At 47.8% G+C, this 20,183-nt stretch overlaps 1 protein-coding gene across 1 annotated transcript in view; it reads left to right on the top strand.

Moving 5' to 3' along the window:
- Positions 1 to 260: 260 nt before the first annotated feature.
- Positions 261 to 20,183, top strand: part of LOC126424996 (uncharacterized) — a 35,181-nt gene continuing 15,258 nt past the window's right edge. The window contains exon 1 of the mRNA XM_050087894.1: positions 261 to 416. The gene's annotated coding sequence lies outside the window, so the exon portion shown is untranslated. The remainder of the gene's footprint in view (positions 417 to 20,183) is intronic.

Raw genomic sequence — 20,183 nt, 5'->3', positions numbered from 1 at the left:
CTGTCACAATCTCTCGAAAGTTCACAAAAGTGGAATAGTCGATGTACGGTTTCTATCGTTTTCGATGTAGCGTGTATACGTCATAATGACGTCACATCGTATCCAAGTCCGGTGAACTTAGCATCCTCCTCGCTCGGTACGGAGGACGCAGAGACAAATGGCTGCGAGGTTGTGATCAGCGCTGAGCCAGTGGTTGTTCGCGTCGGTGACGTCACCTTCCGGGGCGCCCCTTCTGCCTCCCCTCCCCACCTCCTTGCACCAACCGCAGCAATCCACCCCACCCCGCCGTGCGCGCTTGTCGCGGCTGTTTTTATACTCCGGCCCCGCGCGGGCCGTTTCACAAGTGGAGCAGTCAGTGTGAGTAGAAGAGGAATTCGTGAGGCCCTGCTGGAATCTACAAGGAGTCTGCTGTCAAGGTGTGTTCCTCTGAGGACTGTTGGCGTCTTATTCACAACTCTCTAACGTGAATGTCGGTCTTTCAATAGTCTTTCGCGATGTGTTCGATTTCAACTATTTCGAAGGTTTGTTTAGCGTGTAAGGAGTTGACATCATACGCAGCGACGTTCCACCCTCTGCCATGCACCTCACGGTGGTTTGCAGAGTATAGATGGAGAGTTTACGGTTATTACACATCCGCAGATGGGTTGTGCTGTTCTTATCTCAGTAAGTCAGTGGACGCTCTTACATTCGTTTCCTAGTTCATTCGATTTGTTGTTGTTGTTGTTGTTGTGGTTGTGGTTGTGGTCTTCAATCCTGAGACTGGTTTGATGCAGCTCTCCATGCTACACTATCCTGTGCAAGCTTCTTCATCTCCCAGTACTTATTGCGACCTATATCCTTCTGAATCTGCTTAGTGTATTCATCTCTTGGTCTCCCTCTACGATTTTTGCCCTCCAATGGTAAATTTGTGATCCCTTGATGCCTCAGAAAACGTCCTACCAACCGATCCCTTCTTCTAGTCATGTTGTGCCACAAACTTCTCTTCTCCCCAGTCCTATTCAATACCTCCTCATTAGTTACGTGATCTACCCACCTTATCTTCAGCATTCTTCTGTAGCACACATTTCGAAAGCTTCTATTCTCTTCTCGTCTAAACTATTTATCGTCCATGTTTCACTTCCATACATGGCTACACTCCATACAAATACTTTCAGAAACGACTTCCTGACACCTAAATCTATACTCGATGTCGACAAATTTCTCTGCTTCAGAAACGCTTTCCTTGCCATTGCCAGTCTACCTTTTATATCCTCTCTACTTCGATCATCATCAGTTATTTTGCTCCCCAAATAGCAAAACTCCTTTACTACTTTAACTGTCTCATTTCTTAACGTAATTCCCTCAGCATCACCCGACTTAATTCGACTACATTCCATTACCCTCGTTTTGCTTTTGTTGATGTTCATCTTATATCCTCCTTTCAATACACTGTCCATTCCGTTCAAGTGTTCTTCCAAGTCCTTTGCTGTCTCTGACAGAATTACAATGTCTTCCCCATGGATTTTAATACCTACTCCGAATTTTCCTTTTGTTTCCTTTACTGCTTGCTCAATATACAGATTGAATAACATCATTCGATATATATTACTCGTCAGAGAATTCTCCAGTGCCTAATAAATGTTTTCCGAATTTACCTCGCAGTTTTAGTTACGATGATGAAAATTGCGGCAGATATGGCAAAGTGCGTTTAAACACACCAACGTAAACAGGCTACGCTAAGGTCAATTTGTTATCAGATTTATTTGGCATTCACATTTGCTGACTTCGGAAATTACCAAATTATCACTTTCCTAACATATCCAAGATTTAGGAATAAGCTACAGACTAGCGTGTCACCACAGTCGAGATTTCAATAACGCACTCTTGCCCTGGTCTCTTGAGAAATGCGTAGGAATTTGTCTTGTAATTGGCTGCTCTGTCGGTTCGACCAAGTACGAGTGTTACAGAATAGCTCCGTGAGCTTCGGAAGAAGAGGATATTTTACCCAAACAATTCTGAGCAAGTTTAGACAACCTCAATTTGCAACAGACTGCAAAACGAATCAAATGCCTCAGCTTTCATCTGGCTTTAGGACAAATTAAGCGTATAAGGCAATCGTTTCTCCTTTGTTCCATTTGCTAGTGGAACAGAAAAAGAAATAATTTAAAATGTGGAAATGTTTCAAAGTACCTTTCGCTACTTCTTGTACAGAATATGTGGATGAATCTGGACACAGTTCGCATTCAAAGTGTATGAAGCCTACTTCCGATATGCTGTTTAAAATTATGGAGTGTAGCCATGTATGGAAGTGAAACGTGGGCGATATATAAAATTAAAATTATAGTCACTACGTATAACGTCGTAAGCTTATCTTTCCCGGACGCGTTCTGCGTGAGACGTAGCGCCGGGGGTTAGATACACATACGGATATACTCGAAAGGAGAGACAGCATTGGTCGTATATTTTTGTTTATTATCGCAAAATCGATTTTCTGTCACTTAGTGACCATCTTCAGTGCTGTAATATATAACTTAAATTGGTAAGCACTGGTGTCAATAAGCTTACGGAGGTGGCTTACAAAACACTCATTCGACCTATACTTGAGTATTGCTCATCAGTGTGGGATCCGTACCAGATCGGGTTGACGGAGGAGATAAAGAAGATCAAGAGAAGATCACAGGGTTATTTGGTAACCGTGATAGCGTTACGGAGATGTTTAATAAACTCAAGTGGCAGACTCTGCAAGAGAGGCGCTCTGCATCGCGGTGTAGCTTCCTCGCCAGGTTTCGAGAGGGTGCGTTTCTGGATGAGGTATCGAATATATTGCTTCCCCCTACTTATACCTCCCGAGGAGATCACGAATGTGAAATTAGAGAGATTAGAGCGCGCACGGAGGCTTTCAGACAGTCGTTCTTCCCACGAACCATACGCGACTGGAACAGGAAAGGGAGGTAATGACAGTGGCACGTAAAGTGCCCTCCGCCACACACCGTTGGGTGGCTTGCGGAGTATAAATGTAGATGTAGATGTAGAAATGTGACCTTTGACAGAAATGACGAATCCATTCACACAAGTGAGACGATATTTCGTAGGCGCGCAATTTTATCAGATACCCCCGTGGGTACTACTAGCGTGAGACAGAAAGCGAGTGTCCAGTTAGGGAGAGAGGCTTAAAGCAAGAACTGCACGGCTTAAAACTTTCAGGACCGTGAGTGGAAAAAAAACGCTTAAGACTTTAAATGCTTGTTTTCAGCCTTCGTCGATCTATCATTCGTGTTACAATAACAAAAAATACGTAATCCAGAAGTAGGTCCTATTTCCAATGACGTTCCAACACCTTACTGAATGTGCACAGTTAGTGGCGACCAATCGCTGAAAGTGTGTTTGTTTATACCTCCGCTGAACGTGCGTTGATGGAAGTATAGCTCCAGGTGACTATTTCTGAACGCAAGCTTTCGCTGCTGCCGCCACAGGACTCGCTGGCGAATAGTTCCCAGCTGCGGCGAGGGCGTGTGTTAATGATGCGCTTTTCAAGAACGTTACGGCGGTATGTGTGGATAGTCGAACGTGCCTACCGGGCGCTACTTTCTTCTCGTTAGCCTTTCCACCGACGGCGCGTCGTTAGGTGACAAGGTAATCTCTCGTGTTTACGTCCAAAAGAGAGAGAGAGCCGAGTCGGAGATGTTTCAGTCAAGCACGCTCCAGGGTCACTAAGAGCAGAAAGCTGTCGCACGCTACTGGTGAAAAAGATCACTCCACTCAAGAATTTAACAAATTCTCGTTGTCTGGCGTTTGTCATGCGCTGCCAGTATTGCCACATCGGTCTGTGTCTCAGTTCAGGCTAGCAAGCTGCCGGCATAAGAGCAGAAGGCTTTACTGCCCGATAAGGTACGTGACGAAGGGCACTTGTACTGTCCGATAAAGCTCCGTGTGACATCTAATTTTCTACAGGGTGTCAAATCACCTTTCAGCCGTCTAATTTCCGAACAGTTACCTTATTTGGCTACCAGTTTCAGCGATTTACTATGTATGCCATCTTCAGGCCCACTGACCGACGTGTACATCTACATAGATATTCTGCAAATCACATTTAAGTGCCTGGCAGAGGGTTCATCGAACCAGTATCACAATTCTCTACTATTCCACTCTCGTATAGCACGTGGAGAAAAAGAAGACGTAAATTTTTTCGTGCAAGCTCTGAATTCTCTCAGTCTTTGTGGTGATCGTTCCTCCCTGCATAGGCCGGCGTCAACAAATATTTTCGCATTCAGAGGAAAAGGTTTGTGATTGCAGTTTCGTGAGAAGATTCCGTCTCAACGAAAAACGCCTTTGTTTTAATGATGTCCACCCCAAATCCTGTATCATTTCAGTGACTCTCTCTCCCCTCTTTCGCGATAATACAAAACGTGCTGCCCTTCTGTGGTGTGCGTACTGTAAGACCTTCGGTACACACATCATATTATTTGACTTGTCGCTCCAACGAAGTAGGCGAGTGTCAGCAATATGTCTCGTGGTCTTATCGTGGCGTGTTTATCTTCTGCCGTTAGGTCAGACGATAGAAATGTCACTTGCATGCTTAGAGTAGCAGACCAACTTTAAACAGAACTTGATTAATTTTCACACACATTTATTAAAATAACAAGCATAAACATTACGTAACTGGATTCTGGACTATTTATAATTGACAATCTGAAGTTCCTTTGGCCTTGGTACGTTAATCTTCTTCTCACATATCTCTGATACTTGACAAAATGTCTATTCATTTATCTTCATGGCTATGTACAGGAATATGGTAATCTTATTAGGCGCAGACTGAAACTTGACTATAGACTGGTACAGACTAATACAGACTAATACAGACTGATGCAGACTGACTAATCGGAGGTCTGTACACTCGTTATAATACCTCGTGCGTTCAGGTATCACTGCGCGAGTGTGATCCGCGAGGTTCGAATCCTGCCTCGGGCATGGATGTGTGTGATGTCCATAGGTTAGTTAGGTTTAAGTAGTTCTAGGGGACTGATGACCTTAGATCTGAAGTCCCATAGTGCTCAGAGCAATCTGAACCATTGCAATTCGGCATTCGTGCGATGACTGAAAGATGGAACAATTTCTGAGGACCGGTTTCAGCACTTCGGTACGCGGAGAGAAGGAAAAATAAGGGTTCGAGGTGATCAAACATCATAAGCTCGGGACTGGCAGTTCTTAACGTCAGTTATAGGCACACGGAATCCTGAAGTATTGTTTTGGCTACAGGCTGTGCACCTGCGACCTTAGACAGGTTTTGCAACGAGTAAGCTTCACTTTCCCCGTGGGAATGTCAAGGCGAAGTTTCGAATCCTATCCGTTACCTCGGTCGGACGACCACGTGGTATGCAAATTATTCAAATATGCGTCGACATACGTAACTCCAAAAGCCACTGTATCGCGTGGAGGAGGGTCCATCGTACAAATATTGGTGTATTTTAGTTCTATTGTGTTCGCACGCTGCGCGAGGTGAAAATGACTATTTTGTCTTTACGCTGTTCAGCGGCCTGCATGAAGTTCGTGAATGACGTTGTTTGTATACACGTAGACAAGGCAGCTTGTTTCGGTGTTCTTATTTCTGGTGCGGCCAGTATCGGGCCACAAAAGATGAATCAGACAAAGATATCAGTTACTAATTGGCAACCAATGCTGTACAATCGCGATAATGTCATGAGGTGTTCAATTGACTCTTTTACTAGAACATGTTACGCGTTTCGGGATTACACCCATCTTCAGACATCTGTTGTACTTTTTTGTAAAACATAAGTGAACAGCACACTCAACACGTCTCAACGTTACAGAAAATGAGATCTGGTCATATGAGTTACATACCACGAATTTCAACTCCTTCCTAACAACCAGGCGTACAAGATATCAGTTCTTTGTCACGAACTGTCAAACACAGAAACACTGCGCATGTCACTGCATAGAGGAAGGTTCAGAGTTTTATGTCCGCACAGACACTATTCCATACACTGAGCAGGAGCACCATCACCATGTGTTGCTCGAGAAACATCGGTAGTACATTTTATTCCGCACAAGAACCAACAGGTCGCAGTTTAGTGAATTGATACCTTAAACCATTTGATTTCTGCTCTTGAAAGTACTGCCACATGTGGGACAAAGCCTCTGTCTTTTGTACTTCCACAGAAAAAAAAAATCGCAGGCAGTAGGTCTGTTAACGTGGGAGGAAGCAATAAACAGGATTTTGTTGGCCACCTCCTGCAATCCTACGTCGTGGGGCGGTGTTGGAATAACGCCGCACCTAAAGGTCAAAGTGAGCGGGGCGCCATCATGCATGAAAATGAAATCATTCGAATCTTCCCCAAAAAACAAACGTCCATAAGCTCTGAGAGCAGAAACGGCACAAAAGTCATTTTCGGTGAGTCATTCATGTTTGACAACGCCGCCAGAATTTTATGACCCACAGATTCTTACATTACGGCGTTTACTTCATCCGGTAGAATATGAAATGTCGATTCGTACCTTCTCTGTTACGGTCGCCGGGACGCAGCTGCTGGACCAACTGCAACTTCTAAGGCTTCATACGCAGGCGTCGTTGCAGACCAAGCCACACCGTTGCACAAGGAAGCAGAAATGCCTGACATGTCCGTCTTGTGGATTTCACAGGGCTTCGTGTGAACGCGTCTCGGATACGCTCGACATTGTCATCAGACGTGCGTGGACGACCAGCGCTCTTACCTCCGTTCATGCAACCAGCTTCCAACAATTTTGTATACCAGTCATAAATCTGCTTGTTCAGAGGCGGCCTCTGAGTGAATCGGAGGCCGAATGCAAGTTGCACCTGAACAGTGGTTCAAATGGCTCTCAGCGCTATTGGACAACATCTGAGGTCATTAGTCCCCTAGAACTTAGACCTAATTAAACCTAACTAACCTAAGGACATCACACACATCCATTCCCGAGGCAAGATTCGAACCTGCGACCGTAGCAGTCGCGCGGTTCCGGACTTCGCGCCTAGAACCGCTCGGCCACCGTGGCCGGCACCTGAACAATGGATTGACTTCGCGCAAATTCCAACACAAAATGATGTACTCGCCATGTTGCTACGAACAAACAGCGCAGCAGTCTAAAAACTTCGAACCTTCCTGAATCCAATGGCACGCGCAATGTACTTCTATCTTCTATAGTTTGTCCGTAATAACTGAAATCTATTCTATATTTTTGAATCACCCGGTACGCTCATAAACAGCGATACTGCAGGAGATACAGGTTAAGATACAAAATACTTTCTGTACGTATGCGACACGTTCATGATTGAGTTTGGTATAATTTATTATTGTGCCCGCATAGAATTCCCGTACATTTTTTCGGAGCTTTAACTTTAATTTTTAATTGCTTTCTAGCACGTCCACCTTGTTAAATTAGATGTAGCGTACAATAGGAGAGATATATTTTGTCGTCAGATATGGGTGCTTTTGTTATTGGTTCTTTGCTATTCGGCCCTTTCGCCACACATCCATCATATATGTGCACATTTAAGTAAAATATACACTGCTAGATCAGTGAAGGTGGTGAACAGGTCACATATTCAGTGTATGTAGATTCGAATTCTCCGGTAGTAACAGAATAATTACTGCTAACATATCATAAACTCTACAATTATTTTTCGTTCATTGATGTTACAATTTTTTCTACGAAAAAACGCACTGACCGTACCGTGATTGTAAATTCATATGTATATCTTGCATTATGTGTGTGCATGTCGTTTTCTGTGGCTTGGCCGATTTGATGTGTGTACTAAGAAAAACGCGCGCGCGCGCGCGCGCGCACGCACACACACACACACACACACACACACACACACACACACACACACACACACACACACACGTCACCCACACAAGTCCCAAAAAAACAAGGTCCACAGTATGCAAAATACAAATAATAAGCGTAAGTTTGACCACACAATACATCGTCTGTAATTAAAGCACGCTGTCTCATGTCTAAGAAGTAAAATGTGGCAAAAACCAATTGTTGTTGTTGTGGTCTTCAGTCCTGAGACTGGTTTGATGCAGCTCTCCATGCTACTCTATCCTGTGCAAGCTCCTTCATCTCCCAGTACCTACTGCAACCTACATCCTTCTGAATCTGCTTAGTGTATTCATCTCTTGGTGTCCCTCTACGATTTCTACCCTCCACGCTGCCCTCCAATGCTAAATTTGTGATCCCTTGATGCCTCAAAACATGTCCTACCAACCGATCCCTTCTTCTAGTCAAGTTGTGCCACAAACTTCTCTTCTCCCCAATCCTATTCAATACCTCCTCATTAGTTACGTGATCTACCCACCTTATCTTCAGCATTCTTCTGTAGCGCCACATTTCGAAAGCTTCTATTCTCTTCTTGTCCAAACTAGTTATCGTCCATGTTTCACTTCCATACATGGCTACACTCCATACAAATACTTTCAGAAACGACTTCCTGACACTTAAATCTATACTCGATGTTAACAAATTTCTTTTCTTCAGAAACGATTTCCTTGCCATTGCCAGTCTAAATTTTATATCCTCTCTACTTCGACCATAATCAGATACTTTGCTCCCCAAATAGCAAAACTCCTTTACTACTTTAAGTGTCTCATTTCCTAATCTAATTCCCTCAGCATCACCCGATTTAATTAGACTACATTCCATTATCCTTGTTTTGCTTTTGTTGATGTTCAAAACCAATTAAAAAATAAAATTTCTGGAAAATCCACGGAATTTTGGTAAGGCGCAATATGTCCTGGGCAACCAATGCAATATTGTGAACGCGTTCCTGTAGTCTACCGCGTTATATTATACGTATCATCGGCAGGGCCGCTGAAGAAATAAACAAAGCAAGTTGGAAATTTGTGGTAAGTACTTGCTGAGGTCATCGGTCCATAGGCTTATGTACTACTTAAACCAACTTACGCTAAGGACAATACATACCCACGCCCGAGGGAAAAAACAAGTTGGCTTGTGTATGTCCATACAATGTCATTCATAGACTGTGGGTTTTGTCATTCATTCTACGTAGGGGCCGTAATATTCATATCGTATTTTCATGATCCCTAAGCAATAGACGACGGGGTCAACAAAATTGTCAAGAATTTTTCTAACTTTTCACAACATGGTTCTGCGAGAATAATTTCCCTTGTCTTCAAAGTATCCCAATTGAGGTTCCTTCAGCACCTCGCTAACACTTTCGCGTGGACTGTGTGTAACGGTTCGATTCCCGGTTTGCGTGCTGTCACCCACCATACACGGCAATCTCTCGTTTTAAATGTACCTTAAAACTAGCGTGTTGTTCACAAGTAGAAATATCGCCGGTTATCGACGACGTTGGCAACGGCCTTGCCGCAGTGGATACACCGGTTCCCGTGAGATCATCGAAGTTAAGCGCTGTCGGGCGTGGACGGCGCTTGGATGGGTGACCATCCAGGCCGCCATGCGCTGTTGCCATTTTTCGGGATGCACTCAGCCTCGTGATGCCAATTGAGGAGCTACTCGACCGAATAGTAGCGGCTTGCGTCAAGAATACTATCATAACGGCCGGGAGAGCGGTGTGCCGACCCCACGCCCCTCCTATCCGCATCCTCCACTAAGGATGACACGGCGGTCGGATGATCCCTGTAGGCCATTTGTGGCCTGAAGACGGAGTGCTTTTTTTTTATCGACGACGTTATTAGATTTGAATTAACGTTACTTGAACAGCCCATGGCGATTTTATTTTACAACATCCGATGCGATGACAGTGGAAAATTGGTGTTCCAATTTCCCCAGTCTATCGTACAAAGCGATGTAGCTCGCAAGAAAGAATATCTGATTGAAATCGCCTTCAGAAAAAATTCTTCACGTGCATATAATAACCGGACCTCTGCTTCACTCCCGTACGCAGCTACAGCTAATACCTACGTGGGAAGTGTGACCTTGAACGTGCTTGTATTATAAATCTCACCCAAAAAAACAGCGGTATGAGCTAATCGTCTGAAAACATGCCCGTCTCACCACATTTGAGAAATACCCTGTTGAAGGTCTAAGAGGGCAACTTTAGTAACGCGAAGAAACAAAATATCTGTATAATAGGACCAGAAAAACCGTATGTCACTTTCATGAGTTACTGCTACACTTCTCTCTGCTTGAAATAATTACTCTATCCCAACAAAAAACTTTCCGAGTGATCTGATAGTGTTGCACAGCTCTTCGGTCTTCAAACTGCGAGTGTGGGGCTTCAACGGAATGGTCAGAGAAAAGCGGAACTGAACGATATGCTCATCTGACTAAAACACTTTTTCCCATTCAACATCACTTTTGCATTCAAGCAGGCCAATGTTAAACGCCTTAGTAATTACATTTGCAACAGGAAGAAGTTGTGTGGAACTGCGAAAAAATATGCATGCGCAAGATAGGCAACAGCAAGGATAATGAATGTGAGGTCAGGAGCGCCGTGGTCCCGTGGTTAGCGTGACCAGCTACGGAACGAGAGGTCCTTGGTACAAGTCTTCCCTCGAGTGTAAAGGTTAATTTTTTATTTTCAGTTTATGTGACAAACTCTTATGTTGTCATCACTCTTTCGGGAGTGATTATCACATCCACAAGAAAACCTAAATCGGGCAAGGTAGAAGAATCTTTTTACCCATTCGCTAAGTGTAAAAGTTAGGTGGGTCGAAAACATATTCCTGTCATGTGACGCTCATGCCGTCACCAGTGTCGTATAGAATATATCAGACATGTTTTACTGTGGAGGAATCGGTTGACCTATGACCTTGCGATCAAATGTTTTCGGTTTCCATTGGAGAGGCACGTCCTTTCGTCTACTAATCGCACGGTTTTTCGGTATGGTCGCAAAACACACACTAAACTTATTACAGTGAACAGAAACGTCAATGAACGAATGGACAGATCATAACTTTGCGAAAATAAAGTACACTTTTCATTCGAGGGAAGACTTGAACCAAGGACCTCTCGTTCCGCAGCTGCTCACGCTAACCACGGGACCACGGCGCTCCTGAGCTCACATTATCGTTCATGTTGCATATCTTACACATGGACTACTCAGTTTGTATATTTTGCTTACTTTTTCGTAGTTCCACACAACTTCTTCCTGTTTTCTCGATTGATCTGTGTTCAGTTTTTCAAGGCCTATCCACTGTGCCAATTTATAATTAAATCTGAGGGGGGTGCGATGGGGAGGTTCCCTTGTTAGGTTAAGAAATTTGATTATGAAGTCTAAAGAAATGATCGTGTGTAACTTTAATTGTGGTACACGGCACGTCACAACTTTTCCTCTAAACTTTTGACAATATTCATGGGACTAATTCGCCTTCTGATACAATTGTACACTCTTTACACTATAATACACTACAAACATTGTCAAAGACGGTGTGCTACTGCAATTGCGCTATTCACACACCTAGGTTAAGTACTTGTTTGTGAAAGTAAGAGATGCCACCGATGGCACTAGCTGATGACACGAGCATTTTGCACGCGAGTGGGAACAACCACTGTTTTTAGGATGAGTGATTTACATTCTAAGCACATTTTCGTACCTCTGCGAACGTTCGAGGTCACGCACTTCGTTTGTTAGTCTGGCCAGAGCGCGAACTGAGATCCCAATTGACCCGCCCCCCTCTCGATGACGTAAGTGCTCAAGAGCGCGGGACCCACGTCGAAAGAAGCAACGATCCACACGCCAGCACAGCTTTTTTTTTTTTTTTTTTTCATCACGGACCACACGGAGAGTTGTCTCTGGGATATGGGAAGAAGTGAAATATTTGCACGAATTTTAATACAGTGAATTTACATTACTGTATTACGATGCTAATGCTAATCAGTAGTTTTTATTTTATATATAATGGTTAGACTCTAGACATTCATCAGCAATGTAATGTGAATAGTCTTTCAGAAAATTAAGTGGTTTTCTGCTATTGGACTCCCACGACATTTTCAGAAAACAAAGTATATACAGAATGAGATTTTCACTCTGCAGCGGAGTGTGCGCTGATATGAAACTTCCTGGCAGATTAAAACTGTGTGCCCGACCGAGACTCGAACTCGGGACCTTTGCCTTTCGCGGGCAAGTGCTCTACCATCTGAGCTACCGAAGCACGACTCACGCCCGGTCCTCACAGCTTTACTTCTCCCAGTATCTCGTCTCCTACCTTCCAAAATTTACAGAAGCTCTCCTGCGAACTTCCCCGCGAAAGGCAAAGGTCCCGAGTTCGAGTCTCGGTCGGGCACACAGTTTTAATCTGCCAGGAAGTTTCAAAGTATATACAGTTCCGGACAGTAAATGGCAGGACAACGCTGATAGATATGGACTTTGAAGAGAAGGCTGTTGCCAAGGCAGAATATTCAGAATTTCTGGAAGTGTGTGCATTGGTGAGGAAATGAATTGGAAAAAACACACTGATGTGTTGAAACGTTTAGGTTTACCTACTTCTGCTGTTAGGGTTATTGCAAATTTTGGTGATAAACTTAACAGTAAATTAGCCTACTATGCCTATTTTCATTCATTGCTCTCATATGCCATCATAATTTGGGGTAACTCATCATAAAGAGCAAGGGAGCGTCGTCGACCTGCTCATCCAATTCCAGTGGCATACGTTGGAACGGAGGTGTTATTTGTCACACTGCTGTATACTGTCAAAATTCCGTGAGTATACTTTCTTAGTAGAGTCAGCCAGTATATTTCTTCCCCCTACGTACAGTTCACGTAAAGACTGTGAACGTAAAATAAAGGTGGTTAGAGTAAATATGGAGGCATAACAGCAATCTTTCTCCGTGTGGACACTTCGCGACTGGAGGAGGAGGAAACGACGCAGATACACAAAGTACCCTCCGCCGCACACCGTAAGTTGTCTCCCGGAGTACAGATGTAGATATTCACATTTTCGTCAGCCGCCCTGAACCAGAATCTTCGTTAGGAGCTGGTGTGTCCTCTTGCCTTTCTCAGACCCGACTGACTTCACCAGTCCAAGAGGCACCTGCAGACACGTAACTGTTATAGGTGAAAGAAGCTCCTAACGACAGAAAAAAAACCCCTGAGACTCGTCGGAGTTAAATATCAAGTCTGTAGGTAGGTAATACAGTATGTATCTAGCCACAGTATCATACTATCAAACTTAAGGGGGGGATCGAAAGGTTTCCATTGGAGGGCATTGCTGCAGCGTATAAAGCAACGTAGCGCGACCCCGATGCAGGTACATAAGCACCGAAATGGAGACAGAGGATTAGTAGGGCATTCATATCTTTCCAACGCGCTCGCGATAAATGCGTTATTACCAAATGCGTCCAAAAAGGACCAGCGTGCTGTAATTTCTTTTCTCGGCTGCTTAAGGAAAAACAGCGTCAGACGTAAGTTGCAGAATGTGGAAAGACCCCCTGCGGGTCCGGGGATTAGAATAGGCCCGCGGTATTCCTGCCTGTCGTAAGAGGCGACTAAAAGGAGTCTCAAATGTTTTGGCCTTAATGTGATGGTCCCCCTTGGGGTTTGACCTCCATTTTTCAAAATTTTACAGAAGTACGAGCCTTTTGGGGAAGGACACCTTACATGGTGTACCACTGGTCCTAAGTGCACTAAGACCTTGGCACTCAGCATTGCACCGGCGTTGTCACCATACCCATTATTCCTCAAATTGGGCCTAAACGCCTGATGGGTTGTCCACGTTACGCCCATAGTGCCTCTCCATCTGCACCAGCGATCATGATGGACTTTCCATGGCACCAGAAATCCAGCACGGTAGCCAGCCCGTTGTGGTGGGGTCGTCATGTACCCTCTAGGTTGTAGCCCCCTGACAACACAGGGATCGTACTGCCGATACCTGAGCTGCACCCTCCCCACGTTGGCCAAGGAGTAGATGCCCGTCTCCTTGGGGCATCAGGACTCCCGGCAATGGTCATCCTGCCAGGTGGCCCTTGCTGCGGCTGGGTGGCGCCCGTGGGGAGAGCCCCTGGTCGGAGTGGGTCGTATCGGGGCGGACGTTTCGCACATGAAACGTCAGCATGTATCAGGTCGCTCTGCGGCCGAGTCTTCCAAAAGAAAAGGTACGGTTTCTAGTTCTGGTTCTCCTGCCCTTTCCCCCTTGGCCACTCCATGGGAGGAGGGACAGGCCCGCCGGCTTGGGGCGAAGTACTTCCCCCGCTATTTGGTCTGTTCTCGAACAGATGGGGGGACGTTCGACACCTCCAAGCCCATGTTCTTTGTTCAACACATTGAGGACGTCTTCGGGGAAATCGAGGCTCTCAGCAAGATGAGATCGGGGTCCGTTCTTATCAAGACCACCTCTGCCACACAATCGGCGGCACTCCAGGCGTGCGACCGCCTAGGGGACATCCCAGTCTCCATTGTCCCACATCTGGCACTCAATAGGACGCAGGGGGTCATTTTTCATCGTGACCTCCTGCTACAATCTGATGAGGAGCTCAGGGCCAACCTGGAGCGCCGCGGCGTGCATTTCGTCCGGCGAGTCCAGCGCGGCCCCAAGGACCGTCGCATCGACACCGGGGCCTTTATCCTCGCCTTCGAGGGGGACGTTCTCCCGGAGAAGGTAAAGGTGATGTGCTACCGGTGCGACGTGCGACCTTACGTCCCGCCTCCTATGCGCTGTTTTAGGTGTTTGCGCTTTGGGCACATGTCGTCCCGGTGTGAGGCTGAGCCCCTTTGTGGCGACTGTGGACGTCCTCTTCGTGAGGAACATACTTGCACCCCACCACCTCGGTGCCCTAATTGTCCTGGCGTCCACTCGCCTAGGTCCCCGGACTGCCCCGCCTATCAGAAGGAGAAAAAGATACAGGAACTCAAAACTTTGGATCGGCTCTCTTATTCTGAGGCCAGGAAGAAGTATGACCGCCTTCATCCCGTGTCACTGGCCACTTCGTTTGCCTCCGTTGTGTCCACTCCTTCCGCTGTATCCTCACCTCTATCCTGTCACCCCTCCGCCTCCTCTGCCCGTCAGGGGGCTCTGCCTCCGCCTCCCAAATCACTCCCTTCCAAATCCTCCTCCCCCGCGGCCCCCACCCCCCCTGGCCCAGGGGCCACCCTTCCTCCTCCTCCTCCCCCCACGCCACCTGAGAAGCGATCCTCTTCTCAGGCGTCCATCGGGGAAACGTTCCGGACCCCGGCTTCCGAGGTCCGGCGTTCCAAAACGGACCCTGCGCGTGAGGACCTTCTTCGGGTCCAGCCCACCATCCCTGTGCCTCCTCGGACTTCCAAGAAGGCCTCCAAGAAGAAGTCTCTATCCCCCTCTCCACCCCGGCGCGTTTCATCTGACGCTTCATCCGTGAGTCGCTGCTCCCGGCCGTCCTCAGTTTCGCCGGGACGCTCTGCTGCCAGGCGTTCCGCCGGCCTTTTGTCGGCAAATGATGCGGCCCCTCCTACACAATCAGGGACAGCGGCCGCAGCTGGCGACGAGTCGATGGAACCGGATCCGCCTGCCGTCAGTTGTAGTGTTGTTGCCTCGCAACCTGGCCCTCCGCGGCCATCGAGGTGACCAGCTCTTCCCCGTCTCGTTCCCCCAACTTTTTGACTAGCAATGGCGTTGTTTCATTGGAACATAAGGGGTATTCGATCTAATCGGGAGGAATTACAACTGCTCCTCCGCCTGCACTGTCCGCTCGTCCTTGGTCTCCAGGAAACCAAGTTGCGCCCGACTGACCGTATTGCCTTTTCCCACTATACCTCGGAGCGGTATGACCTCGCCCCTGTGGACGGTATCCCAGCTCATGGTGGGGTCATGTTGCTCGTTCGGGACGATGTATATTACCATCCCATCCCATTGACCACCCCACTCCAAGCAATAGCTATCCGCATTACTCTTTCTGCTTTTACTTTTTCCGTTTGTACCGTCTACACTCCACCGTCATCTGCTGTTAGTCGGGCTGACCTGATGCACCTGATCGATCAGCTTCCCCCGCCGTTCTTATTGTTTGGCGACTTCAATGCCCATCATCCCCTTTGGGGCTCTCCTGCATCCTGTCAAAGAGGCTCACTCTTGGCGGATGTCTTCAACCATCTCAATCTTGTCTGCCTCAATACCGGCGCCCCGACTTTCCTCTCGGACTCTACTCATACCTACTCCCACTTGGACCTCTCGATCTGTTCTACCACTCTTGCCCGTCGGTTCGAGTGGTATGTCCTTTCTGACACCTATTCGAGCGACCACTTCCCCTGTGTCGTTCGTCTCCTGCACCACACCCCATCCCCACGTCCTTCGCGCTGGAACATACTGAAAGCTGACTGGGGACTTTACTCCTCCCTGGCGACCTTTCCGGACCGCGATTTTTCCAGTTGTGACAGTCAGGTCGAATACCTCACGGCTGTTATCATCAATGCTGCCGAACGTTCCATACCTCGTACTACTTCTTCTTCCCGTCGCATTTCCGTCCCCTGGTGGAACGAGGCTTGTAGGGACGCTATCCGTGCTCGACGACGTGCTTTACGCACCTTTCGCCGCCATCCTACGTTGGCGAATTGTATTGAATACAAACGACTCCGAGCGCAATGCCGTAGAGTCATCAAAGACAGCAAAAAAGCTTGCTGGGCCTCTTTCACGAGCTCCTTTACCAGTTTTACTCCCTCTTCCGTAGTTTGGGGTAGCCTGCGCCGGCTGTCGGGCATTAAGGCCCACTCCTCGATACCTGGCCTGACCTCAGGTAATGAGGTCCTTGTTGATCCTGTGGCTGTCTCCAACGCCTTTGGCCGCTTTTTCGCGGAGGTTTCAAGCTCCGCCCATTACCATCCTGCCTTCCTTCCCAGGAAAGAGGCAGACGAGGCTCGGCGACCTTCCTTCCACTCGCTGAATCTGGAGACTTACAATGCCCCCTTTACCATGCGGGAACTCGAACGTGCGCTTGCACTGTCCCGGTCCTCTGCTCCGGGGCCAGATGCCATTCACGTTCAGATGCTGGCCCACCTTTCTCCGGCGGGCAAAAGCTTCCTTCTTCGTACCTACAATCGCGTCTGGACCGAAGGTCAGGTCCCCATGCGTTGGCGTGACGCCGTTGTTGTTCCTATACCCAAACCCGGGAAGGATAGACACCTTCCTTCTAGTTACCGCCCCATTTCTCTTACAAGCTGTGTCTGTAAGGTGATGGAGCGCATGGTTACTGCTCGGTTAGTTTGGATTCTTGAATCTCGACGACTACTTACTAATGTCCAATGCGGCTTTCGTCGCCGCCGCTCCGCTGTTGACCACCTTGTGACCTTGTCGACATTCATCATGAACAACTTTTTGAAAAGGCGCCAAACGGTCGCCGTGTTCTTCGACTTGGAGAAGGCTTATGATACCTGTTGGAGAGGAGGTATCCTCCGCACTATGCACAAGTGGGGCCTACGCGGTCGTCTGCCCCTTTTTATTGATTCCTTTTTAACGGATCGAAAGTTTAGGGTACGTGTGGGTTCCGTATTGTCCGACGTCTTCCTCCAGGAGAACGGAGTGCCTCAGGGCTCCGTCTTGAGCGTAGCCCTTTTTGCCATCGCGATCAATCCAATTATGGATTGCATTCCACCTAATGTCTCAGGCTCTCTCTTTGTCGATGACTTCGCGATCTACTGCAGTGCCCAGAGAACATGCCTCCTGGAGCGCTGCCTCCAGCGTTGTCTAGACAGCCTCTACTCATGGAGCGTGGCAAATGGCTTCCGGTTCTCTGAAGAGAAGACGGTTTGTATCAACTTTTGGCGATATAAAGCGTTCCTTCCGCCATCCTTACATCTTGGTCCCGTTGTTCTCCCATTCGTGGACACAACTAAGTTTCTAGGGCTCACGTTGGACCGGAAACTGTGTTGGTCTCCACATGTCTCTTATTTGGCGGCCCGTTGTACACGTTCCCTTAATGTCCTCAGAGTTCTTAGCGGTTCATCTTGGGGAGCGGATCGCACTGTCCTGCTTCGCTTGTATCGGTCCATAGTCCGATCGAAGCTGGATTATGGGAGCTTCGTCTACTCGTCCGCTCGGCCATCCCTCTTACGCCGGCTCAACTCCATCCACCATCGGGGGATACGTCTTGCGACCGGAGCCTTCTACACTAGTCCTGTCGAGAGTCTTTACGCTGAAGCTGCCGAGTTACCGTTGACCTACCGGCGCGACATACTGCTGTGTCGGTATGCCTGCCGGCTGTTGTCTATGCCCGACCACCCCTCTTACAAGTCCTTCTTCGCTGATTCTCTCGACCGTCAGTACGGGTTATATGTGTCTGCCCTGCTGCCCCCCGGAGTCCGCTTCCGTCGCCTGCTTCGACAATTGGATTTTGCCCTCCCTACCACCTTCAGAGAGGGTGAGAGCCCGACACCACCTTGGCTCCAGGCTCCGGTTCGTATTTATCTCGACCTCAGCTCACTCCCGAAGGAGGGTACTCCGGCTGCTGTGTATTGCTCACGGTTTGTCGAACTTCGTGCTCGACTTGCTGGTCACACCTTTATTTACACCGATGGCTCCAAAACTGACGATGGTGTCGGCTGTGCCTTTGTCGTCGGGACCGCCACCTTTAAATACCGGCTCCTTGACCAATGTTCCAGCTTTACGGCCGAGCTTTTTGCTCTCCATCAGGCCATTCAGTATGCCCGCCGCCACCGCCATTCATCGTATGTCCTCTGCACTGACTCACTCAGTGCTCTTCAGAGCCTTGGGGCTCCCTATCCGGTCCATCCCTTGATTCACCGAATACAGCAGTCCCTCCATAGTTTCGCTGATAATGGCGGTTCTGTCAGCCTTCTGTGGGTCCCCGGACATGTGGGAGTGCCTGGGAATGAGGCTGCGGATGCTGCAGCCAAGGCTGCAGTCCTCCAGCCTCGCCCAGCCTCCCATTGTGTCCCGTCATCTGACGTTTGTGGGGATGTCTGTAAGAGGCTTGTGTCCTTGTGGTGGGATGCTTGGTCATCCCTCCAAGGCAACAAGCTCCGGGCAGTAAAACCGCTCCCAACTGCTTGGACAACTTCCTCCCGACCATCTCGGCGCGAGGAGGTCCTTCTGACCAGGTTGCGGATTGGGCATTGCCGGTTTAGCCACCGCTACCTGCTCTCTGGTGACCCAGCCCCACAGTGCCCTTGTGGTCAGGCATTAACGGTGCGCCATGTTTTATTGTCGTGTCCCCGTTTTAGTCAATTTCGTGTTGTCCTGTCCCTGCCATCTACCTTACCGGATGTTTTAGCTGATGACGCTCGAGCAGCTGCTCGTCTTCTGCGTTTTATAACCTTAACTGGCTTGACCAAAGACATTTAACCTTTTACTTATTTCATCTGCATCTTTGTCCGGTCCTTTTGATGTCCCCCCATCCCCTTGAGTTTTAGCAGGTTCCTTGTGCTCTGACACCAGTGACTGGGCGCTAATGACCTCAGCAGTTGAGCGCCCTTAAACCCTACCAAAAAAAAAAAAAAAAAAAAAAAAAGAATGTGGAAAGGTGCGCCAAGGGTGGCATGATATTGCACGTCCCCATATCGCAAATGTCGTAGCACAAAAGTTATGCCAACTGAAGTGAGAGATACTCGAGCACCCGTCCTATATTCCTGATCTGTCCCCAACTGAGTATCATGCCTTCAGTCCCTTAAAAAAAAAGCCTTCAAAGGTCGACGATTTCTGTCGGACGAAGACGTGCAGCAGGCAGCTACGGACTTTCCAGGCAGCAGTATACGGTGTTTTACCAAACGTGTATCTTAAGCCTGGTCCGTCGATAGGACGACTGCCTCAAACCTCGCGGCGATTTTGCCCGATTGGTACACCTATTTTGGACTGTACGACATTCGAACGGAAACTTTCTGATCACCCTTTATACACTACTGGCCATTAAAATTGCTAGCTGTCGCGAATAGTAGAAGATAGAATTAAAATCATGTAGGCTGCAGGCTGGAAAATTATTGCTACAGATCAAGCGAGGCGGACGTGACGAGACTATCTCATGTGTAATGTGTACTCGACTAACAAGAGCGGAGGATGCAGTATCACGAGGCTCAAACACAGTTAGTGGCAGCCCGTGGACACAGCAAACAGTGGAGAATGGCTAGTTCATCACGTAGGCATCACATGCTGCCGCGTGACTAGCCTACTCAGGGCTCAAAGTTCGGGGTGCTAGAACCTTCTAGAACAAGTGGTGCCGGGTGCACTAACCCCTATAAAAGCGGATAGCCGCTAGATCGAAGACAGTGATGGAGTGAGGTACTTAGGAAGCCGGTCCACGTCAGTCTGCGTCGGGATGCTGCA

The sequence above is a fragment of the Schistocerca serialis genome, chromosome 10 (genome assembly GCF_023864345.2).
Source record: "Schistocerca serialis cubense isolate TAMUIC-IGC-003099 chromosome 10, iqSchSeri2.2, whole genome shotgun sequence".
NCBI classification, from domain to species: Eukaryota; Metazoa; Arthropoda; class Insecta; order Orthoptera; family Acrididae; genus Schistocerca; species Schistocerca serialis.
Note: the sequence above shows the minus strand (reverse complement) of the source record. Positions and strands in the feature narration are given on the sequence as shown.